The sequence below is a fragment of the Pleurodeles waltl genome, chromosome 4_2, assembly GCF_031143425.1.
Source record: "Pleurodeles waltl isolate 20211129_DDA chromosome 4_2, aPleWal1.hap1.20221129, whole genome shotgun sequence".
NCBI classification, from domain to species: domain Eukaryota; kingdom Metazoa; phylum Chordata; class Amphibia; order Caudata; family Salamandridae; genus Pleurodeles; species Pleurodeles waltl.
In genome coordinates, this window is record NC_090443.1 from 714,218,684 (window position 1) to 714,244,819 (window position 26,136).

Genomic DNA, 26,136 nt, shown 5'->3' on the forward strand with positions numbered 1-26,136 from the left:
CACCAGCTATTTGTCACCTCTAAATTGCCAATAGATTAAAGGAGGCCGTATGGCAGTCAATAGTCAATAAAGTCAACTGTGCGGCAGAGGTGAAGAGGACTGTGACCGAGTATGAGAAGAGATGGCATGATTGCAAATGCAGAACTAAAGAGAAACTGTCCAGCAACCGAAAGGCAGCACTGCAGACCGGAGGTGGAACTCTGGCACTCCAAGAGCAGCTGGTTGAGCTGGAGGAGATTGTGGCAGCGGTCATTCTGGAGGAGTTGGTTGTTGGAGTCCCAGAACAGGACAGTGCAGCTTTTCAAGAACTACCACAAATGCAGGGTAAGTTGCAGTGGTGGGCAATCTGAATCTGGTAACTACCAAATGGCAGAAGGAGGAGACACATAGGACTCACTGTATGCATGCAAAAGGCTTGCATGGGAGCACAATAATGGCTAAACACATACAATGGGCATTTACCTCCCCCCATATGCACAGGCCATTTCTCAACCCTCACATCACTCCCTTCACTGTGGCAACTGTGCCATCTGCTCATGTGTAACTCACATTGGGCAACGTGTACAAGGTCTGTTGCACAGGGTGGGCCAACAAAAACCCGTGTATGCCTCCCAGCACCATTGGTAACAGGCACAAATGTTTAACACCCCTTATATGGGGCATATCTGTGATCATCATCTGCGCTGCTGTACAAGTAGCTGCCATGTCACCATGCTGCAAGGGTGCATGTGTAGTGAGGATGGTTGGTGTTATGCACTAAGGAACACCTTCCTGCATAACCTCAGCAACAAGTGGTCTTACCGTCTCACAAGGGGCCATATTTAAAAGGCCTTAATGCAACACCATCATCATTTAGATTGATGCCAATGTGGCTTTAATGTGCCCATTCCCATTTTGCCATATGAGTTGCACAATGCATGTATAGCTCCAATTTGTAAATCTTTCCACCCCAATATGCCTCTGCCAAATATGATGTATGCAAGGGAGACATTCCTAAGCAAGAAGGGCAGAAAAAATAGGGCAGTTGATTCTTAAATATTTCACTGTGAGATCTTTTGATGTCAATTTTAAGGCCTGCCAAAGGCAGACCTTCTAGTGACACGTCCATTGTAATCAAAGCATCTCCCTGTGCTTTGCTGCACTAGTGCCATAATCTGTGGTGCTAATGCAATAAAGCACCACAATAGTGCCAAAACCTATGAGGCTACTGTGAAAATGTCCGCCATGGTGCACTGTATTGTAAATATGGTGCTACCATGGTTTTATTAGGTGGGGGTAGGGGGTGCAAGAATAGTGTTGCATCTGGATCGATGCACTGTTGTCGTGCACATTTTGACCTATGCATGGAGCACAATGCAGCACACATTGAACAATTAAATTCATCTCCATCTTGTCACTCCTACACCACCCTTGAGTTTTTGGACAAAACTGAAGCAAACCAAGATGTGACAAATTTGGAAGGCATCAGAAGTTGGGTGGGTTAGGGATGTACTTCATGGGAATACCCCCAGAAATACACATGGAATGCCAACCACATGTAGTGTCAGTGGCCTATAATTACCAGGCCATGATAAGGCATACAGTGTGTAACAGTCTGGGAATTGGGAACTGGCAGATTGTGTCAATGGAGTAACTAACAATGATGCTCTGCACCATGTCACTGAGGCACCAGGATCAAGAACCTGATGACTTATGTCAACAGCTACTACAGTCCAAGATTGACATTTCACTATCCCATTGCAGAGGATGATGCTTTAGTTTGTGCTGAGCTGCCTGTCCTGGATTTCTCTGAATATTTGGATGACCAGCTGCAGACCATCAATGTCAATGTTCTCCAAGATGTCCTGGGTGCCACCAGAACACCATCTCCAGTCACAGGGAGGACTCACAGCATTTCAGGATCTCCACATGACCCACCAAAAACCCAAAACACACCACTCACCAGCTCACCCACGGCCCTGGACTCACAGCACCCAGACATTATCTTCCAAATAAACAGTGGTAGGAGTCCAGTGGGAGCTGGCACACCAGGTGCAGGTAGGGATGGAGACCATGATGGGCAGCCTAGACGGAGTTCATAGGTGCCTCAGTCTGAATAAGGACAACTCAGCTGCCATCAGAGGCACCCACTCTCCACTACTTGGACTCCAGAAGTCCCTGGCTGACATAGCTGGTATCTTGAGTCAGAGGTCAAACAAATTCCTCCCAAAGTTGCACCAGTGTGATTGACAACAGGCTGGGGGTTAACCAAACTGTCCTGGAGTCCATGTAGAGGATTCTGGGCTCCCTCACTGACAACCTGGCTTCCTACCATATGTGATGTTTCTGATGGATTGCGAAACCAGCATTTTTTCCTTGATGCAGTGATGCCTTCTATCTTTCCACAGATCACAGCTGCTGGGACCTTTCAAACCACATCTCCAGCCCCTGATGTGTGAATGCCCCCTTAACTTCAACAACACCACCACCAATGGCACAGGAGGCACCGCACACATCAGAGGATGAAGATGTGGAAGGAACATCATTCACCCGAAAAACCACCTGGTGGCTACAGTCTGGGGCATATGGACAGTATCTCCTTAGTTCTGTGATTAAGAACATACCAGTGTTCTAACAACTGGCAACATCCCCTCTCCACTCTCCCACTGTTGACTTATCATGCATGGACTGTCATTTTGGCAAATCCCACTTATTGGGAATTTGAATAGTTCTTCACTGATGTATTCCTCTCCTACACATATCTCATGACATGTCCCCCTTCCCCTGGACTCTGACTGGATAGCCAATAGCTTGGGATCTATCATGGGTGTGAGACAATACCTCTTTTGACATGGTTAGCTCCCCACTTTTTGCTTGACATATGATGTAGCTTAGAAATTGTTGTGCCCAGGGCCCCTGTTAACCAGTGTCCCTGGGCCAGAGCTCTTTCCCTAAAACTGTAGTGATGCATTGGCAGAATTGGATTCACCTTTAGCTACCACTATAAGTCCCTAGGAAAAGGTACTTAGGTACCCAGGGCATGGGGTACTAAAGATAGGCCCCTGAGGGCAGCAGCACTGATTGTGCCACCCTGTACGGCCATGCATCCAGATGCACCCAGCACTGCCATTTCAGGCTGAGTGTCCTGGTGCAAACCTAAAACACAAACTCAACATGGCATATTGCCTGTGTGCCCTGTCCACTATACAAATTGCCCCCACCTTGTTGTTGCCAAACACGGACATAGTGAGTGAACAGAGCAGCCATTTTAATACATGTGCTAGACACTGGTCAACACGAGTTTCCCAGCTACACCATGGCCACTCTGAACCCTGGGTTGTTTGGTGGGAAACAACTCAGAATGATAAATCCAAACTGGTACCAGTATTGGATTCCTCCCTAAATGTACCCAGGGGTCACCTTAGAGGTGCCCTCTGCAAACGCTACCACCCCCTGGCACGGCTGTTGACTGGTTCTATCCAGCCTGCCACCTCCAGACACCCAATTTACAAACCTTGGGGGAGAGGTCTGTCTCTCTGGGTTGTAGAACAAAGCCCTTCCTGAGTGGAGATGCTAACATCCCCTCCCTCAGGAATGTGCACTGCCTTGGCGGCGAGCTTTGAATGGCTTACCGCCTTTGAAACTCCACCCCCAGGCCTGCTGCAAACCACCACTTTTGGTGAGAGAAAAAGTGGGAAACTACACAAAGTGTAGGGGGAGTGGCCCCACCTGCCGTGCACCACCCCTGAAGTGTTGTCTGCAAGGTGGCCACTCCATTTCATTGTTTCTCCATCTTAGTTGGAAGGAAAATACCCAATAAGGGATAGGGAAGTGACCCTTCCCACAGGAAGTGGTCACTGTAATGAGTGTAGCCACCCAAAGGTAGGTGTCCCATTGGACACTACCAGGTTCCCCCTAAAGCTTTGTACAATACATAGAGGGCCAGCCTCCTACATTTAGTGGACCAGGTGTGGGATAAAGACTTTACATTTGCTGATACCACTCTGTCAATTTTGTGAGCACATGGATATCTCTCCAAATTGCCTTAAGTTAATTATTTTTCATTTGTAATTGACTAAACATTTTTTGCTAAATATTAAAATAATTGGGTGGGCCCTGGTTAGGTCCCTACAACTTTAGCAAAAGGTTTTAAAAGTCTTACTTTAGTTGGCCTATCCAAAAAGGGGATTCTAAATTTCTACAAAGGACCCAACTTTAGTAAAGTAAAAATGACAGAGACCAAGACCCAGGAGTTTGAACTAGAACCTCATGAGCCATATAGCTATGACCAATTAAGGAGACGCTGTAGGCTGTACCAAATTCATACTGGAGAAAGGCCCATGGCAGAGAAACTTAAGTTTCTAGTGGGCTGGTATGAAAAAGATAATCCCCCAGATGATGGAGAAGATAATGCATCTGTGGTGGGTGAAGAAGATCCTGTGGATAATGGGGATGAGGGTAGCTCCTCTTCTACCAGTAGGCCTAGAGCACCCACAGAAACAGACATAGACATTGCCAGGCTGACCAAGAGACTGGCCTTAGAGAGTCAACTCTTTGAAATAGAGAAACAGAGAAAAGAGTTGGGCCTAGGACCTATCTTTGGTGGCAACATACAAGTGTTGAGGGAGAAATCTTTCAACATTAAACTCCCAAAAGAGGTTGTCCCTCCTTTCACAGAAGGGGTGATGTAGTCAAATGCTTTTCTGCTTTTGAAAGAGGCTGTATTGGGTGGGATATTGAGAAAAAGCATTGGGGCACACTTTTGTGGGGGTTATTCCAAGGAAACTGCAGGGATAGGCTCCTGATGCTGAATGAGGCAGATTCTAAATCCTCTGACCTCCCTCATAAGGGTACCCTGATCGAAGGCTTTGGATTTACAACTGAAGAGTACAGAATAAAATTCAGGGAGGCTTGAAAAACCCAGAGCCGAACCTGGGTAGACTTTGCAGACTATTCAGTAAAAATGCTGGGTGGTTTGTTGGACAAGGGTGACCAAAACTACCACTGGTGGGGGAGACCAAAAGAAATAGGCCAAAAAGACCCCCTCAGGGAAAGATGGGAGCCAAAACAAAAAAACAAAGCGTCTTCTCAAGGCCTCAAAAAATCTGCATAGGAGTGTGGGCCCAGGGACTCCTCACAGTCTAGGGGTGGGTACAAAGGTAGACACTTTTATCCCAGCAATGCTTGGTGCCATAATTGCAAAACTAAAGGGCACCAAACTGGAGACTCTAGCTGAAAAAACAAAAAGAACGCCTCTAGTCAATCTGCAGTAAATGCAGTTACCAATCTCCAGATGGGATCAGAGGTGTGCCCTGACCATGCCAGTGACCCCACAGAGGCAACATTAATCACTGAGGGTGGGGTAGAATTACCCTGTGCTGTCTGGCCAAGTAATGTGAAAAAATACAGGCAGCCCCCTTTGTTTACTGAGCAGAAAGTAGAAGCACTGAGGGACATAGAAACTAGTGTTACCATGGTAACTCAGCACTTGGTCCACTCAAATCAGTTCCAGGTAAGGAATTCTTGTCCTGTCACCAATGCTGACAAAGAGACACAGTTCCATCCTATGGCTATGGTAACCTTTGATTGTGGGGGAGTAGTAGGCCAAAAAGACGTGGTTGTGTCCTAATCCATCCCAGTAGATTGCCTGCTTGGAAATAACCTGGAACATTCCCTCAATGCTAGGGATCCCAGGTTGGGCATGTGTCAAGACAAGGGTACAAAGCAAACTTCAGAGAGAAAAAGGAGAGCTGAATCCTGAAATAGTGGATCAGCCTCCCAAGAGAAAAGGCAAGAAGACTGATGGGCCAGCTTAAAAACAGATCCCAAATCAGGATACCTCTTCTCAGGAGCAGGAGTCAACCTTCTTAGAGGGAACCGAGTCTGAAAAGATTGGACCTTACCACCCAGAGATCTTGGGCCCTGGGGTACCCTCCAGGGAAGGTCTGTGCCGGGAGAGGGCCTGCCCCACTCTTGAAGGCCTGATGCAGCAAGCTGCACAGGAAGAGTTAGGGAATGTCAGTGCTACCCACAGGGTTTGATGGGAGGAGGGGCTCCTTTACACTGAGGACAGAGACCTCAAACCTGGTGCAACCAGGAGGGTGGTAGTGCCCCAGAAGTTCAGGGAATTCCACCTCACTCTAGCCCATGAAATCCCCCTAGCAGGGCATCTGGGCCATAGCAAAACTGGGAATACGTCAGTTAACCAGTTTTATTGGTCAGGAATGCCCCAAAAAAGGGAGGGGCTTTTGTCGGTCCTGCCCCACCTGCCAGGACAGTGGTAAAGCAGATGGGCACTTGAAGGCCCACTTAATGCTACCACCTGTGATTGGGGTACCTTTTGAAAGGGTAGGGGTTGACATTGTTGCCCCCCGATCCTTAAACAGCATCAGGACACAGATATATACTAGTGGTAGTGGATCATGCCACTAGATATCCTGAAGCTATACCCCTTAGGACAATTACTGCACCTGCAGTTGCCAAAGCCCTCCTGGGTATCTTTACTAGGGTAGAGTTCCCTCAGAAAGTAATATCAGGCAGATGCCCAAACTTCATGTCTGCATGCTTGAAACACATGTTGCAGAAATATGGGGTGACCTATAAGTTCACCACCCATACCATCCACAAACAAATGGGCTGGTTGAGAGATTTAGCCAGACCCTAAAAGGCATGATTGGAGGACTCCCTGAAAAAGCTCAGACGGAGATGGGATGGTCTGCTTCTTTGCCTGCTGTTTGCCTGCAAGGAAGTGCAACACAAATGAGTAGGTTTCTCTCCATTTGAGCTTTTGTTTGGTCACCATGTTAGGGACCACTAAGTCTTGCTAGGGAAGGATGGGAGAAGCCTCCCAAAGAGCCCAAGCACCACATTGTGGACTATGTGCTTGGCCTACATTCAAGGATGGCTGAGTACATGGAGAAATACAGAAAAAATCTTCAGGCCAGTCAGGAGCTGCAAAAGCTCTAGTATGACTACAAAGCTGCAATGTTGAAGTTCCAACCATGGCAGAAAGTTTGGGTGTTGGAGCCTGTTGCTCCAACGGCCCTTCAGGACACATGGTCTGTGCCCTAGCCCATGCTTGAGAGAAAAGGGGAGGTAAATTATCTAGTTGACCTAGGCAGTTGCAAAACCCCAAAAAGAATCATGCATGTCAACCGCCTAAAACCCTTCTATGACAGAGCTGAGGTGTTCATGCTCATGGTTACAGATGAGGGACAGGAAGATGAGAGTGAGCCTCCACCGATCTCCTCTCTAGAAACCCACAAGGTGGTTCTGTAGATGGAGTGGTCTATCAGACACCCTCACAGAACATCAAGCTAATTGCAGGCAATTCCTCAACGAGTATGCTCAGCAGTTCCCTCTGACCCCTGGGAAGACAAAATGGTGTACCCATGATGTGAACACTGGTGAAAGCTTGCCTGTCAAGAACAAGATTTACAGACAGTAGGACCATGTCAGAGAGAGTATTCGAACAGAAGTTAAAAAGATGCTGGATTTGGGTGACATTGAACTCTCTGAGAGTCCCTGGGCTAGCCCAGTAGTTTTAATCCCCAAACCTCGCTCCAAAGGAGAGAAAAAGGAAATGGGGTTCTGTGTGGACTACAGGGGCCTCAACTCTGTGACAAAATCTGATGCACACCCAATCCCATGAGCTGATGAGCTCATAGACAGATTAGGGGCAGCCACATATCTGAGCACGTTTGATTTAACATCTGGGTACTGGTAGACTGGTTTGACCTCAGGAAGAAAAGAGAGGTCAGCATTTTCTACTCCTTGTGGGCATTATCAGTTCACTGTTATACCCTTTGGACTAAGTAATGCACTTGCCACCTTCGAGAAGTTCGGGAATTAAGTCCTTGCTGGACTGGAAACCTTTAGTGCAGCCTACTTGGATGACATAGCTGTCCATAGTTCCACGTGGCAGGATCACCTGGTCCACCTTGGAAAGGTCCTTGAGGCCCTGCAAAAGGCAGACCTCACTATCAAGGCCAGTAAGTGCCAGATAGGGCCGGGAAAAGTTGTGTACCTGGGCCACCTGGTTGGTGGAGGCCAAGTGCAACCTCTTCAACCCAAGATTCAGACTATTCTGGCTTGGGAAGCTCCCACAACCCAGACACAAGTCAGGTTATTCCCTTGGCTTGACTGGGTACTACAGGAGATGTGTGAAGGATTAGGAACTATAGTTTCTCCCTCACAGAACTAACCTCCAAGAAAATGACCAAAAAATTTAACTGGACAGTCAGTTGTCAAAAGGCATTTGACACTCTGAGGGAAGCTGTGCGCTCTGCGCCAGTCCTACAAGCACCAGACTACTCCAGGCAATTCATAGTCTAAATAGATGCTTCTGAAATGGAGATAGGAGTGGTCCTTACCCAGAAAAATGATTATGGACATGACCAGCCAGTTGCTTTTATAAGCAAGAAACTACTCCCCAGGGAACAGATTTGGAGTGCCACAGACAGGGAAGCCTTTGCTGTGTTTGGGCCCTCAAGAAGCTGAGGCCATACCTATTTAGCTCTCACTTCATAGTTCAGACTGACCACAGGCCTAAATGATGGCCACAAAAGATGAAGGGAGAAAACCCTGCCTAGGTGGTCCATCTCTCTACAGGGAATGTACTTTCAAATGAAACACAGACCTGGGACTGCCCATGCCAATGCAGATGGCCTTTCTAGTTTCTTCCACTTAGATGATGAAGACTCACTAGGGAAGGGTAGTCTCATCCTATTCCATTGGGGGTGGGAGTAGTGTGAGAAAAGGCTCCAATTTTGACTTGGGTATCCCCCCACTTTTTGCCTGATGTATGATGTAGCCTAAAATTATAGTTCCCAGGGCCCCTGCTAACCAGTTTCCCTGGGCCAGAGCTCGTTCCCTAAAACTATTGTGATGCATTGGCACAGCTGGATACACCTTTAGCTACCACTATAAGACCCTAGTAAGAGGTACGTAGGTACCCAGGGCATGGGAGACTAAGGGTAGGCCACTGAGGGCAGCAGCACTGATGGTGCCAACCTCTAGGGCAATGCATCCAGATCTACCCTGCACTGCCAATGCAGGCTGAGTGTCCCGGTGCAAACCTAAAACACAAACTCGAAATGGCATACTGCCTGTGTGCCCTATCCACCATACACTACATACACTATGGATAATACACCCCACTGGCAGTCCTTCCAGCCCTAAGGCAGGGTGCACCATACTATATTTGATGGAAGAGCTGCATGAGCAATATGCCACCACTGTGTCCTTTCCAAACCTGGGACATAGTGAGTGAACAGAGCGGCCATTTTTATACATGTGCTGGACACTGGTCAACATAACTTTCCCAGCTAGATCATGACCACCCTGATGTGGGCTGTTTGGTATCAAACAACTCAGAAAGATAAATCCAAACTGGTACCAATATTGGATTTCTCCCTAAATGTCCCCAGGTCACCTTAGAGGTGCCCCCTGCAAAAGCTAACTATCCTGGCATGGTTGCTAACTGGTTCTATCCAGCCTGCCATCTCCAGACACCCAATCTACAAACCTTGGGGGAGAGGTCTGTCTCTCTGGGTTATAGAACAATGCCCTTTCTGGGTGGAAGTACTAACACCCCCTCCCTCAGGAATGTGAACCTGACCTGGCGGCGAGCTTCCAAGGGCTTACTGCCTTTGAAACTTGACCCCCAGGCCTGCTGCTAGCAGCAGATGGTCAACTTCCTTGCAAACCTCCATTTTTGGCAGGAGCAAAGGCAGGAAACTACACAAAGTTTAGGGGAAATGGCCCCACCTGGCATGCATCACCCCTAACATGTTGCCTGTGAGGTGGGCACTCCGTTTGATTTTTCCTCCATCTTAGATGGAAGTAAAATAATCAGTCAGGGATAGGGAAGTGACCCTTCCCACAGGAAGTGGTTACTGTAGTGGGTGTCACCACCAAAAGGTAGGTGTTCCATTGGACAATACCAGGGTCCCCCTAAACCTTATTTAGTGGCACCCCTAGACCAGGTAATCAGATTCGATGGACAAAAGAAGTCCAGCACAAAGAAAATAGAAGGCACGAGAACTGTGGACCTGCTGCAGCAATGAAAAGGCTCCAAACCCTGCTAGCTGCACCCAGGACCCGGCAATCGCCAATGAGAAGCTGCTGGACACTGGAAAAACTCTAAAGAATCCCAGATGACCTCCAGGCTTTGAAAGTCACCCAAGAACTCCCTCCAGAGTGGAGGTACCACTCTGGAACAAGACGAAACCAGCAAACCAGTGAGAGTCACTTCACTGACCAACCACCAACTCCCAATCCGGAAATTGTAGCTGGACCCAACAACACACTGATGACCACGAGGAAAAACCCTGAAAGTGGGCCAAATTTGATAGCACTGCACCCTCCATGGTCAAACTGTTCTAATACCTTGCGTATTGGTCAGCTAATGTTGGACACCATAAAAACCACCCCACCTGGGGCTGAAAAAGGGCCAGGAGGAAGATCAAGTCAAGAGACTTCAGGAACACCCTAGACCTCCCACCAGTGTGCCCCCGTTGTCCTGCAAACGACCCTTGAACTGACATACCTCCTGCTCCACAGGGCATACTTGCGCACAGCTCCTGGTTCACCGATTCGCTCTACACCAGCCTGCCATGTACCCTGCACTGAGGAACCTGCTGTGCCCTATAGGTCCCCCACCTCTTGCAACCTTGACACTCCAAGGGGGCCTAAAGGAACCGCCTGTAAACGTATCTGTGCAGTGCTTTTCCAAGTGGTCCCTCGCAGTTGCCCTACACCGGCTCCAGGGACTTTTCATTGCTGCTCCCGCCGGAAACTGGAGCAGCCCAAATGTCTCCAGCTGGCACAGTGTGCCCACCGATGACCTCCACCAACCTGAAAAAGAAGAACATTGTAACTGAACTGTACGATTTCATATGTATTTTTAAAGGTAGTTTTCCATTGTTCCTATGGTGCGTAATTACGCACAAAAATACTATTTTTATTTACCCATTCACTGCCAGGCCTTTTCCCCCTCCTGTGCCGAGCCTTTTTTTGGCTATTTGGGGCAGTTCGCGCTTAGGCCCTTGTAACTTTTTGTTCACATAAGCTACCCATGCCAAATTTGCGTCCTTTTTTTCCAAGATCCTAGGGATTCTAGAGGTACCCAGACTTTGTGGGTTCCCCTGAAGGAGACCAAGAAATTAGCCAAAATACAGTGAAAACTTTTTTTTTTTTTTAAACATGGGAAAAAGGGGCTGTAGAAGGTAGCTCGTGGTTTTTTCCCTGAAAATGGCACCAACAAAGGGTTTGCGGTGGCAAGATCACCATCTTCCCAGCTTTCAGGAACAGGCAGACTTGAATTGGAAAACCCAATTGTTCAATACAATTTTGACATTTTACTGGGACATACCCCATTTTTACTATTTTTTGTGCTTCCAGCCTCCTTCCAGTTAGTGACCAAAATGGGTGAGAAACCAATGCTGGATCCCAGAAAGCTAAACATTTCTGAAAAGTAGACAAAATTCTCAATTTAGCAATGGGTCATTTGTGTAGATCCTACAAGTGTTTCCTACAGAAAATAACAGCTGAAATAAAAATATATTGAAATTGAGGTGAAAAAAACAGCCATTTTTCTCCACGTTTTACTCTGTAACTTTTTCCTGCGATGTCAGATTTTTTAAAGCAATATACTGTTACGTCAGCTGGACTCTTCTAGTTGCGGGAATCTATAGGGCTTGTAGGTTCATCAAGAACTCTAGGTACCCAGAGCCAATAAATGAGCTGCACCTTGCAATGTGTTTTTATTCTATAACCGGTATACAGCATTTCATTTGCTGAAATAGAAAAAGTGAAAAATAGTTATCAAGAAAACCTTTGTATTTCCAAAATGGCCACAAGATAAGGTGTTGAGAACCAGTGGTTATTTGCACATCTCTGAATTCCGGGGTGCCCATACTAGCATGTGAATTACAGGGCATTTCTCAAATAGACGTCTTTTTTTAACACACTGCCTTACATTTGGAAGGAAAAAATGTAGAGAAAGACAAGGGGCAATAACACTTGTTTTGCTATTCTGTGTTCCCCCAAGTCTTCCGATAAAAATGGTACCTCACTTGTGTGGGTTGACCTAGTGCCCACGAAAGGAAATGGCTCAAAACACAACGTGGACACATCACATTTTTTCACAGAAAACAGAGGTGTTTTTTGCAAAGTGCCTACTTGTGGATTTTGGCCTCTAGCTCAGTCGGCACCTGGGGAAACCTACCAAACCAGCGCATTTTTTAAAACTAGACACCTAGGGGAATCCAAGATGGGGTGACTTGTGGGGATCTGACCAGGTTCTGTTACCCAGAATCCTTTGCTAATCTCAAAATTTGACCCAAAAAACACTTTTTCCTCTCATTTCGGTGACAGAAAGTTCTGGAAGCTGAGAGGAGCCACAAATTTCCTTCCACCCAGCGTTCCCCCAAGTCTCCCGATAAAAATGGTACCTCACTTGTGTGGGTAGGCCTAGCGCCCACAAAAGGAAATGGCTCAAAACACAACGTGGACACCACATTTTTTCACAGAAAACAGAGGTGTTTTTACAAAGTGCCTACCTGTGGATTTTGGCCTCTAGCTCAGCCGGCACCTGGGGAAACCTAGCAAACCACTGCATTTTTAAAAAACTAGACACCTAGGGGAATCCAAGATGGGGTGACTTGTGTGGCTCTGACTAGGTTCTGTTACCCAGAATCCTTTGCAAACCTCAAAAATTGACCAAAAAAACACTTTTTCCTCTCATTTCGGTGACAGAAAGTTCTGGAAGCTGAGAGGAGCCACAAATTTCCTTCCACCCAGCGTTCCCCCAAGTCTCCCAATAAAAATGGTACCTCACTTGTGTGGGTAGGCCTAGCGCCCACAAAAGGAAATGGGCCAAAACACAACGTGGACACATCACATTTTTTCACAGAAAACAGGGCCTACCTATGGATTTTGGCCTCTAGCTCAGCCGGCACCTGGGGAAACCTAGCAAACCAGCACATTTTTAAAAACTACAGACCTAGGGGAATTCAAGATGGGGTGACTTGTGGGGCTCTGACCAGGTTCTGTTACCCAGAATCCTTTGCAAATCTCAATATTTGGCCAAATAAATACTTTTTCCTCTCATTTCGGTGATAGAAAGTTCTGGAATCTGAGAGGAGCCACAAATGTCCTTCCACCCAGCGTTCCCCGAAGTTTCCCGATAAAATAGGTACCTCACTTGTGTGGGTAGGCCTAGTGCCCACGAAAGGAAATGGCCCAAAACACACCGTGGACACATCAAACTGCCTACCTGTGGATTTTGGCCTCTAGCTCAGCCGGCCCCAGGGGGGGTCAGAAAAGGCCTAAAATAAATTTGCCCCCCCAACCCCCCGAGGAGCGACCCTTGCCTACGGGGTCGCTCCCCTTGCGTGACATTGGCGCAAAAAAAAAATCCCCGGTGCCTAGTTGTTTCTGCCCCCCTTGGGGGCAGATTGACCTAAAATCCGCTGATCTGCCCCCAAGGGAGCAGAAATGGTCTAAATACAATTTGCCCCCCAGGGGAGCGACTCTTGCCTAATGGGTCGCTCCCCAGCTCTAAAAAAACAAACAAACAAAAAAAAAAACGCCACAAAAAAAAAATTCGCCCTGGCGCCTAGAGGTTTCTGCCCCCCGTGGCAGATCGGTCTAATAACAATAGGTCGATCTGCCCCCGGGGGGGCAGAAATGGCCTAAAATAAATTTGCCCCCCAAACCCTCCCCGGCGAGCTCCCATTGCCTACGGGGTCGCTCCCCTTGCATGACATTGGCGCAAAAAAAAAAATCCCCGGTGCCTAGTTGTTTCTGCCCCCCTTGGGGGCAGATTGACCTAAAATCCACTGATCTGCCCCCAAGGGGGGGCAGACATAGTATAAATACAATTTGCCCCCCCAGGGAAGCAACCCTTGCCTAATGGGTCGCTCCCCATCTCTAAAAAATACAAACAAACAAAAAAATACACAAAATAAAAATTTGCCCTGGCGCCTAGAGGTTTCTGCCCCCCAAGGGGCAGATCGGCCTAATAACAATAGGCCGATCTGCCCCCAGGGGGGACAGAAATGGCCTAAAATAAATTTGCCCTGTCCCCCCGGGGAGCGACCCTTGCCTACGGGGTCGCTCTCCTTGCGTGACGGCTCAAAGAAAAAGATCCCTGGTGCCTAGTGGTTTCTGCCCCCCTTGGAGGCAGATTGACCTAAAATCGGCCGATTTGCCCCCAAAGTGGGCAGAAATGGCCTAAATACAATTTGCCCCTCCAGGGGAGCGACCCTTGCCTAAGGGGTCGCTCCCCATCTGTAAAACAACAACAACAACAACAAATCCCCGGTGCCTAGTGGTTTCTGCCTCCCTGGGGAGCAGATCAGCCTAATTAAAATAGGCTGATCTGGCCCCCAAGGGGGCAGAAATGGCCTTAAATAAATTTGCCCCCCAGGGGAACGACCCTTACCTAAGGGGCCGCTCCCCTTGCGTGAAATTCACGAAAAAAAAAAACCTCCCTGTTGTCTAGTGGTATCTGTCCCCCTTGGGGGCAGATTGGCCTCATAAAAATAGGGCAATCTGCCCCTGAGGGGGGCAGAAATGGCCTAAATATAATTTGCCCCCTATGGGAGCGACCGCTGCCTAAGGGATCGCTCCCCACCTCTAAATTCAAAAACAAACAAAAAAACTTTAAATTGTTTTTTAACCCTGGTGACTAGAGGTTTCTGCCCACCCGGGGGCAGAAAAGGCCTTTAAAAAAAATGCCCCCCCTGGGAGCGACCCTTGCCCAAGGGGTCGCTCCCTTCTGCCAATTTCCCTTTCTAAAAAAACATCCCTGGTGTCTAGTGGGCATTTCAAAGACTTTTGAAATGCTCAGAGAGACTTCAAAGGGAAGGAAATAAATTTCCTTCCCTTTGAAGCCTCTCCGGGCCTCCTCCACGTGATCGGAAGAGAAATGCTTTGCATTTCTCTTTCGATCTCGCTGGAAGCTCAGAGGAGGCCTTCTGTGACAATCGCGCGCTGATGTCACGGGGGTTGGGGGGGTCGGGGGTGGAAGGGGAAGGTGTTCCCCTTCCATCCCTGCCTTGAGGGGGGTGGGGGGAACCCCTGGGCTCTGTGCCCAGGACGTAATGGTTACGTCCTGGGCACACGAGCACTGTGCCTCAGGACTTAACCATTACGTCCTGGGCACAGAAGGGGTTAAACTTCAAAAATCAATATCTCAAAAAGTACTTAACTAATTTTGATAATCTTGGTCTTGAAAATTACATAAAAATCTGAAGTATTTTTATAAATCTCGAGTTATTCTTTCAAATGTGTGAGCTGCATGATTGATACAGTGAGTACAACAAATGCTTAGCACTTCTCCAAGATTGGCCTAACTGCTCGACCAAGCTACCTTCAAATTTAGAGCATTAGGTTATCTAGTTGTTACCCCTGCAAACCAACAGTGGTTGCCTGGAACCCCTGCACAGTATGCCTAGCTTTGCACACTAGATAGAGGGCCATCCTCTTACAATGGGGTCAATCTCCTGAACAATGTACATCATCAGAAACAAAATGTGCACATCTGAATACAGTTACTAAAGTAAGATTTGTGGTGATTTTGTGTCTGACACAGTAACTGTTTGAACTTTATGCAATGTGTGAAGCCAATACATTGAGTACTAAACAAAAGGAAATGCATGGCTTTGTGTCAGACACCAAGCCAAACACAATGACTGAAACATGATTAAGGTGACTGATAGCAATGTGGACTGACAAGTAATTTCTGATTCTCCCAAGCATGTCATGCAACTGCTAGCATGCAAATTTCGTGGTGGCTTGTATCGTATACTACATAAGTGTCTGGAAAAAGCTAGGATGGAAGCACCAGTACAACACTGATGTGGCAACAAAATTAGACGTGTAAGACTGTGAGGGACAGCCTTGAGTGTGCCAATTTCCCAATTTAGGGGGAGTGCAATGACAACAACTTCTAAAGAATGAAAGTCTCATTACTTACCAGCACAAATAAGTGGCGTAATATAACCTGTTTCGGGATGTGTATCCATGGACAGCAGAGTATCACTTACAGTGCTGAAGAATGTCTTGAATAGCTGCCTGACTGATACTTGGCCATAGGGGATACACATACTCACACATGTAAATTACTACTGGATGCAAACCCAAAGGTATTTGTCTAACCTGACCTGTGCAAACATGATACCACCAAGGTAGTAAGTCATGATGGAGACCATTTTGTAGTAAACAACAAGATTTAATTATACCAAAACATTTCTACCAAACAAGTCCTAAGCTACAGACTAACCTACACTAACCTAAGCTATATTATCTTATCATAACTTATCGCTACAGCTAACTTATCTTATCTTAACGTATACTATACATGTAACGTCACATAATAAACATCAACCATCCCCCCCCCTTAAGAGACATCAGTACACCAGGACAACAGAAACTACAGCTAAACATTGACTAACTAAACATACAGCCTAAAGAAATATATATATTTTTGTATTTTTCAAAATGTTTTATTTTTTTATTTTTATTACATTTTAAACACATACCCAAAACCTAACCCACCCTACTAAAAACACCCAAGAATAGTAAAAACCCCAAGTCCCCCCCAAGAATGAAAACTAAGGCCGTCATTATGTACATGGCCGTTCAGACTGCCATGCCGGCGACGGTGGAAAAGACCGCCACTGGCATGGTGGTCTGAACCGCCATATAAACAACACGGGGAGGGCCGCCACACGCTACCGCCAGGCTACCGCCAACAGGCAGCCTGATGATGGATTGTCAACATTATCTGACAGGGCAGGGCTGCAAGCAGCACTGCCTTCTGGATAATGTACTCTGATTCCACCATCCTTTCCCTGGTGGGTTCCCCCGTCAGTGAAAGGCTGGCAGAAGTGGTGCTCCGGGGCCCCACTGAGGGCCCCTGCACTGCCCATGCACTTTGCATGGGCAGTGCAGGGGCCCCCTGTGCATTGCCCCATCACGCAGGTCACTGCCCGATTTACAGGCAGTGACCTGCGTGATGGGTGCTGCTGCACCCGCCGCACAGCAGCATTGACGTGGGAGCCTCCTGCAATATCCTGGCCATGCATTCTGCTGGGCTGGCGGGCAGAAACAATGTTTCCGCCCGCCAGCCCAGCAGAATGTTCATTATGTGGCCAGGGCGGCTGGCGGTCAGTGAAATGACTGCCAGCATGAACACGGTGGTAAACACCACGGTGTTCATAATGACCCCCTATGTCCTAACACCGACCTTCCCTACGCTAACTAAACAAAGTCTAACTATCTATTATCTATACTAACAAGAAACTTTAAAAACAAGGGAAATGGAAGGTAACAAGAGCAAGGAGGGTCCACATTCAACACCTATACACTTTCCTCTTAATACAGCAAGCTCAACTTGAGGTCTGGCATATCCTGGCATATTTCCTGTTCAAATGATGGAGCTATGAGTGGAGGTCCTGGCTGGGGACATGATGGTGCTGGAGTAGGGCCTCTTGAGGTGGGGGATATTGAATCTGCAGGGCCACCCCTGTCCTTTTGTTTTGCTTTCCTGGTGTGTGGGTGCTGGTCGTTGGCTGTTTGGGATGTCCTCCATAGGGAAATGCCTGCCAAGACCCCAATGCTTTCTGTGCTGTAATGCTGGTCCATCCTCCGGTATCCTTTTTCAACAGCACAGATGTGCAGACACCTTTGAGCACGCTTCTCAAAAGCACGTATATGTGCTGAATTCATGGTGGCTGATGAAACATGAAGGACACATGTCATCAAATTGTGTACTGAGCAGAGGAAGAGCAAGCATGCAATAGTAACATCATCTTCAGATCACACACGTTGGCCACCACAACTCACAATACCATCATCAAGGCAAAGGTGAAAACACATCTGCATCACAACCATCATGTACATATTGTTCATGTCCAAGGTGTCAAAGCTAAACAATGTTGGGCACTACCAGTGAACAAGCTTGTAACATCTCTTAGCTACCAGGAAAAATCCACCATGCTCATCCTAAACAGCAGTTATGTGACCATGGTGGGTCATGTTCTTCATGCTGGATAGCTCATGAATGTCCCTCTGCATACGCCATTTACCTGAGATCTGTTGACATGTACCACACTCATCAGTATAAGCCCTGCAACTTACATGTGGGCTCAACAAACTATGGGCCTTCTCTACAAGTCCCTTGCACCACTGGAGCGTCACTTTCTTACATATAAAAAGTGATGAACCAGCCATGCAAAGGGCTTGCAAAGAAGCCCCTATGTGCAATATATGGCAAGGGCAGATGTCTGGATGCATTGCTATATTTAATCTACATGTGACATGTATTGTATGTAGGAATGTAAGGTGCATTACTCACTCATGAGATACAGAAATGTATAAATGCACTCCAATATCCACTCAGTTCACTACATGTTGGTCTGTGCCATTACAACATGCAGAGTCCTTATGCAACTCGATGTGTCACACTATGCTGCCCAATGCCTGTATATGTGTCAATAAGTTCAGGTCAGTGTGTGGCACAACAGCACTCAGTGTCGTCATCTCATATGTGGGTGCATGCATGCCCCACATCTTATCTGCACAGAGATCTAGTAACAGCACTGGCTGATACTGCTTATTGTATGGAGCTGTTTGCATAACATCATTGGACATCTTCAGGACCTGAACTTTCTGAAAATGTACTGATTAGTGCCATGTCATATCACAATGTTGTATGGACATACCTCATATCATACGTACATGTCAACATCTATGAGGATGACATGCCTTGTCAATGTTGCCACATTCAACATAGATTATGGGGCATAAATAACACGTGTGAGCAAATCAAATTCAGTATTCACATGGGGTATGATGAACTTTCTCCTGACTATCTGAGGTGCTTATTTATGAGCCACTGGCACCACTGTTGTGTCACTTTTCGTAGGGTTAAAAGTGAAGCAGTGGTGGTGCAAGGGGCTCAATGATAAGCCCCTTAGTGAACTATTCACATGGTCCTTAATCCTAACATGCCCTGAGTTACTGTATGCTATGTGTGGCACACAGAGCAGTAACATCTACTGTGACCAACATATTGCCACCCTCCATACATGTTTACAACCCAGCACTTCTGGCTTATGGCTTGACCGTCATCACTGGGTTTGTCTGGATATATACCTTTTCCAAGAATCACAAGGCCCTTGCAGCACACATTGCCACCAGTGCATCACTTTGTTGTACTCTACATACTCGACATAACATCTGACATACTGTGAATATTCGAGGATGGATACTGTTGTCCAAATTGCCACACATGCAATTTTTACATGGCATTGAACACATCATACAATATCACACACAACCATTGCACTATAAATTATATATGCAGGATGACACTTACTGGTAGCATCGGGGTCTGCAAACCTTGCAACCTCACCAATGGGGTAGGGGCGGGTCCACCTGCAAGACATGATATGAGACATAGCACTGTGAGTATTGAACAATTGACACCATGGAAAAATGTTACACATTACACATGTTTTGCGGATGGACATAGAAGAGCTAGTTTAGGTAATATTCAAGTGAGCCCTACAGCATGTCTATTTGTCAGCCATTGGTAGGCCAAGCTAAGATGTACAGATATGTTCTTGAGCCATAAGTACATGTCTCAGCTACATTGGTAATGTTTTGCAATGGACAGTCCACTGACTATTTGCCCAAGCATAGTACATAGTTGTGTCACTCTGAATATACATGACTCATGGAACACACTCATCCATGACTACCTACACTCCTGTGTCATGTTTGTCATCACATGTATATGATTATGCAACATACCACAGTGGCCAGGTCTTTGAAAGATATGGACAGCTGTGGCTGGTAACCATGTACCCTTGCACCAGACACTTGTGTTGCTGGCTAAATACAGGGAACAAAGACAGGAATATCCCATTTGTCTGACTGACGGTCCATTGCTGCCCTTCTCATGGATGCAGGTTGGCGCAGACACACTACTCGCAGTCCTGGCCTTTGTCATGACATTATAAAGTGACCCCTATGGTCCCCAGTCATGCAATTGCAAACTAGGAATGAGCAACATATAAGGTGTACTTATTGCCAGTTTCACTGAGCTCTATTTCCAGGTGATCCAGGAGGTCCTGTTCCTGGGAAATTAGGTCTACACACCACTGCTTCAACGAGTAGTCTGTGCTCTCCACACCAAAGATGCGTCTCAACTGAAATAGCACCTTGCCACACAGCAGCTTTCATTCCTCTGTCTTATACCCTAGAATGACACACCCACCATAGCCTCCATGTTAGGGAGGTAGTGGCAGATAGCCAAATGAACCCTCTCAGCTCATCTGCAGTCATTCTCCTTGCCCTTCCCTGACATGTTACACCCAAACTCCACTCAAACAAAATAACCCAAACTACCCCCAACTACCCCAACCAACTTATCTACCCCAAAAATAAACACACAACAATACACAGTAAATGACAGCCCAAAAATGACAAACAACACCACAAAAAAGACTTTAGGGATACAACACAGACAGCAAACAGCACAAAAGGCTCACAAAAGACAATTTCTCACACCAGCACCACACAACCTCTCCTAAGCACAGACAAAATTACTAAAAATGGAAAGTGAAAGTAACTTCACTTTTCCATGTGTGCAGCAAGAAAGTTCAATTGCATTAATTCCTGCGTGTATGTGTTATGAGCCTATTTTTGAATAATGAAGACCATGTGTGTTTTTTGAAGGATAGCTGACAGGTCATATCATTTAAATTTTGATGCGCAGGTGAGATGCGTCAATCTTGGAATACGCAATGGATGAAAGCTCACAGGTGTAGTTGATGGCAATGTGACTGGGATATTTGCTGTCCTAAACAATGTGTGTAAATATGTGCTTGGACTTACATGGCTATAATGTTGTTTTGTTCATTGAGTATTTGACAATGTGTGATAATTCACACACATTGGAGCCAGATTCTGTAATGTAGGCTTGTGGTCAATGTTGCTGGCACAGTTTCTTTAGATTTTCCATGTTATTCATCTTCCTTATCCTCACTGATCCGTCCTCCATGCATGTCATAGTAATTCATACCTGTGAACTTTACTAACAAACACTGCTTCTTCTACAGGCTAAGCAATATTTGCCATACCATTTCCATTGTTTGCAAGATAAAATGACTGACCCCCACACATCTCTCAAAACCAGCCACTGCACTTGTGTAGTGTCCGAGTCATCTCCACATATCTGTTGGCAAAGTTAAGTAGAGGAGTATATCAGCTGTTCTTCCACATTTGTTTGCTTGACATGAGAACTCACACACAGCTCCATTCACCCTTCTTTGTCGCATGCATTAAAAGTGTGTTTGAATTGTGTGAATACTCCTGACAGTGATCAGTAGAACTTGCATGTTTTAACATGTCTGTGTCCTTATTCACATAAACACTTTGTCAAGGGTTTGGGACTTCTTTTGATATTGCTTGACATGCATGCAAGATTCCAACTGAATAGAGTCTGACAGACCAAGACATTCAGATGTTTGTCCTCTGTATTTAACTCTCTATTTGTCTTACATGTGAGTGCCACTAAAGGGTATGTTGTAACTTGTCACCTGTGATTGTGACATGCAGGCATTGATTTGTTACATCGCAGACACTGATCGACTGTTGTTAGTACTGACTACTCTTTTCTTATCTAGGCCATACATCTGAAAAGCAATTTTCATATGTTTTTTTCTATGTGGCTGCTGTCAAATGTCAACCAGACACACTTGTGTGAAATGTGGGCAGCAATGTAACATATTTGAAGAACAGGCTATACATACATTTATACGTGTATTGTGTGTAGTTGTTGGTTGTTCCTGAGTGTGTTCCTATTTGTTTTCCAACTGTTGTGGCCTAGTCATGCTTTCCAAGATGTGGGTGAGTTGATAAGGTTTGGGAAGGTGAAATTAAGAACTGCAAGACAAATCTGTGTTCAAGTGATTTATTTACAAATTAGTGATCAGTGACAATTAAAGAACAGTTTCTAAGTGAAGAAGTTCGGCACAATATTGTCCCATCTGCATGCTCCAGCAGCAGAATTTTGCTCTTCCCCATCCTCGAGTCATGCATCGTTGTCCTCATCCTCCTCCCTGGGGACTTCGATCTGTTCCTCCCAGGGGACATTGGTGCAAACACATACGCTGTTCAAAATTGCACAGAACAGTATTATTTTTCACACAAGGGGTGGGCCATATAATAGCCTTCCTCCAGATAGATCTAGGTACCTGAACCTGGATTTTAATTATGATGCCAAATGTCCTCCCCACCACATTTCTGGTCCTTTTTTGTGTGTCATTGTAAGCCTTCTCAGCATCTGTATGTGGGTTTCCATATGGGGTCATGACCCCTGGCTAGATGCGGTAACCTTGGTCCCCTGCAATGGAAGGTGAGAAACAGTGTCAGACTTGCCTTTGTATTTCTTTCTACCTGGCCTGGCACAATATTTGTCATTGGAGTGGAGATTCTGAGTTGCATCTGGCATTGTGTATGTTCCTGTTTGCATGAATGGTTGTATTGGTGTGTGGTGGTACACTTTCCAGTTACGGGTTGTGCCTCAGGGGCATAGTGAGTGTGGGATTTGTATGGCACGACAGTTCACACATGTGGGATATGTGTGATGTTGAGAATAATTGTCCATTAGTCCCCTAACTTTTGACATGCAATAGAGCCATGTTGGGTACATTTATATCTTTTTTGTGTGTTATGTGCAATGAGACGGGTGTTGTTCACTGTGTGTTGCATGTGAACCCCCCCCCCCCTCGGGCATGGTACACCTCCCTTGCACACCTAGTATGTAGAGATCATGCAAAGTATGGCATAGTAAGTTTAGATGTATTGTCATGTATGTGACAAGTTAGCAAACACCTGTGGCACAACATGTGGTGCATTTTGCATAGCCCTGCATCACTGGTAAAAGCCAACAATGTGCCATGTCTCCTTGATATGGTGCATTTCTGACCTCTACCAGTGCACTGGCAGTAGTTCAGCTGCCAAAGTGCACTGTAGGCACCCTTGTTTCATGGTAGAAAAATGACAGTGTTGTGGGTTTGATTGTTTCGATGCAGTAAGGTATCCCTTCCTACACATGATCAATCAATAATGGCAATTTTTTATTTCAATGTGTGTTGCACTATGCACCACACATGGGAAAAGTATACACAATGATAGTATCAGGTATTTGACTTGATAGGACAGTGGTGATGGCATCCCTACGGTGGCAATATTTGATGGTGGTGCCACAGGTTTCAAGGTTGTAGTAAATGTGGATCAGTGCCAATATGCAAGTTGTTTGAAGGTGGCATGCCCAATGCAAAACCCACTGCAGACCACTTCCATACTAAGTGATAGGTGTGAAGAGGCAGTATTTTTGATGCAGATTCAGAACACAAGTAATGGCTTGATCCCACCTTTTAAATGCAGGGAGGGCATTGCTCCACCAGAACATAATTAAAAGTGATAGTCTGATGGTGCAAGGGACTTGTACATGTGGCCATATGTGACAGTGATGTGCACTGAATCCGTGGAGAGATGCATGTTGCATATGTTTTGTTCAATGGTCATCTATGCTTCCCTGTCCATGTGTGTGGAGTGTGCTGTACGTTTTGTTTGTCCCACATGTTTAGTATGTTGTTTGTGTTATCTTGTATATGTTTGCTTATCTACGAATAGGCCATTGCCATATTGTCCATTCTGGAAATGTTGGATTATTATTGAGTGTCGGAAGATGTAGGCATCATGAACGCAGCCTGGATATTTAGTAAGGATGATGGTGAATATCCCACGATGGTCCACAATGGCTTGCACATTTATTGAGTGTGTGTGTTTCCTGTGCCTAAAAAGGTGTTCAGTTGCAGCAGGAGGGACAAGTTTGACATGTATGCAGTCCATTGCACCCAGCACATGCCGGAACCCAACAATTTGGTAGAATCCTTGTTTGGTCTCCTTCTGCAGTTGCTGAGTGTTGGGGAACTGGATGTGGTTGGGAGTGAGGCGGATGATGGTGCCAACTACCACAGGGAGGAAGGCAGAAAATGATTATTGGGAGATACCACTCACTTGTGCTGCAGTGGTCTGAAATGAGCCAGAGGCCAGCATGTGGAGCACGGCCAGGAGCTTGGGCATGGGTGGTATGGTTGTAGGACTTTCCACTCTTACTGTGATGTCAGGAGCAATGTGGTGGGGCAGCGGTACAATGGACTCCTGCTTTAGACTGTGGAGTCTAATGACATCATGTTCCCTGAGGCCAAAGATGTATGTCAGCTGGTTAAATATACTCTCCCTCCTTCTGCGCTGCCTTTGGGGCTACTGTGTTTGGTGGTTGAGGGTGCTGTGGTGGTACTGGTGGCACTTGATGTCATTGTCGTCTTCTCCATGTGCCAAGCTGTAGCAGTAACAGGTCCATGTTGTCCAGAGGTTTGCCAGAGTTTCTTCTGTGGGTTTTCCTTATATACTTGTATCCTTATACATATGTGGCTGTGTGTCAGCCAGGTCTGACGAGGCGTTAAAATTTGACGCTAATCAGGGTTAGCATCATTTTTTTGGAGGTGATCCTAGGCATGCATCATTTTCCCAATGGCTTTCAAATATGGCGCTAGCATGTTAGCGTACTTTTTTGGAAAGGAACGCCTATCTTGCATATTATTGTTGATAAATGACGCAAGGTAAAGCGATGCTCCTTACAAATAATGCAAACTACAGGAAAGTGGTATTGGACCACTCTAGTGCCACTTTATAAATATGGCACTCGGTCAACCCCACTTTTGCGACAAACAGATGGCACATCGGCAGCGCCAACATTTCATAAATATGGGCCTAAATCTTTTAGGATTTTGGTTGTGGGTTCCTGAGAGCTAGTGCTTGCCTGTATCCAGCTATACCTCACATTTGGTGGGTGGTTGTGTTCCCTTACATTACTGACATCATTTTTTTTGTGGCCTTCCCATAGTATGCATTAGACTAATATTTGGTACATTTCCAATTCACGTTTTCTGTCAGGTGTAGCCCATGTAACATAGTAACTGCTTTGCTTTCTGGGATGTTGTATACTTTGCTCTCTCTGTCAATGTAACTGAAAGTAGTATAATAGTATAAATAAGTATAATTTTAACAAGTGTATAAGTTTATTTGCATGTAGAATAATGCAAGTCCTTTTTTTACACTTACACATATGTTCTTCATACATGTTTCACACTTTTTCGTAGCTTTGCCATTGAGAAGGTTGTAATGTGGAGCAGGTGCTTTCTTTTCTGTTGCAAGAAAAAAAAGAGTGGCAGTTTCGTTTTACATTTTTATTTGTTGGTAGTTTGTCAATGATATGGTTGTTAGTTTTTTTTTAGAAAGAACATGTAACGAGATAGAAGTTGGAGAGTGTTTTTTAACTATTTGCTTTTTTACATTTGTTATTTTAGTTACAAGTGAGTTTTAGTTTAAAGATAAGTTCTACTTACTCGACATGGTAGTTGTTGACATCTATATATTTCTTTCTTAAGAGTCTGGTCAGAGAATTCAGCAGAGTTTCCTTGTCTTGCCACTTTTTCTGTTTTTGAAGTATTTAGTTGATTTGTGTACCTTTTATATTGTTGATTTGTTTATCTGCTTTTATTAATTACTTTTGTTTATAGTTTACATTTATTGGTTAGTTTAGTTTTAGTCTGATTTTTTTTATCAGTTATGTCCTTTTATGGTAAACACCAATTTAGGTTTTATTTGAATGTTTGAAATACAGTATGATAGTTTTGAATATTATTTTATCATATACAAGTATATATGTATATTAATATTCAGATTGTTTTCTAAATATTTGTAGTTAACACAAATGTGTATTTGGTTATATTGTTATCAGTTTAGTATATATTGTATTGTGATCAATTATGAATATGTTTGATGAGATCATATCATTGTCTAAAGTTCAAACCTTTAACTTGGAATGACTCTGAGTTAAAGCATGAATTTTAGGCAAGTCAGAAACAGAGAGAAGCAATCTCTGCTCACCATTTTGGACTTGCTCTGTTCAAAGTTCATGCACTAACTCAGGAAAATTCTGAGTTATGTGTTTGAACCTTAGACACTTTGCACATAAGATATGAGGTACTCAGTTCTGGGCAGAGC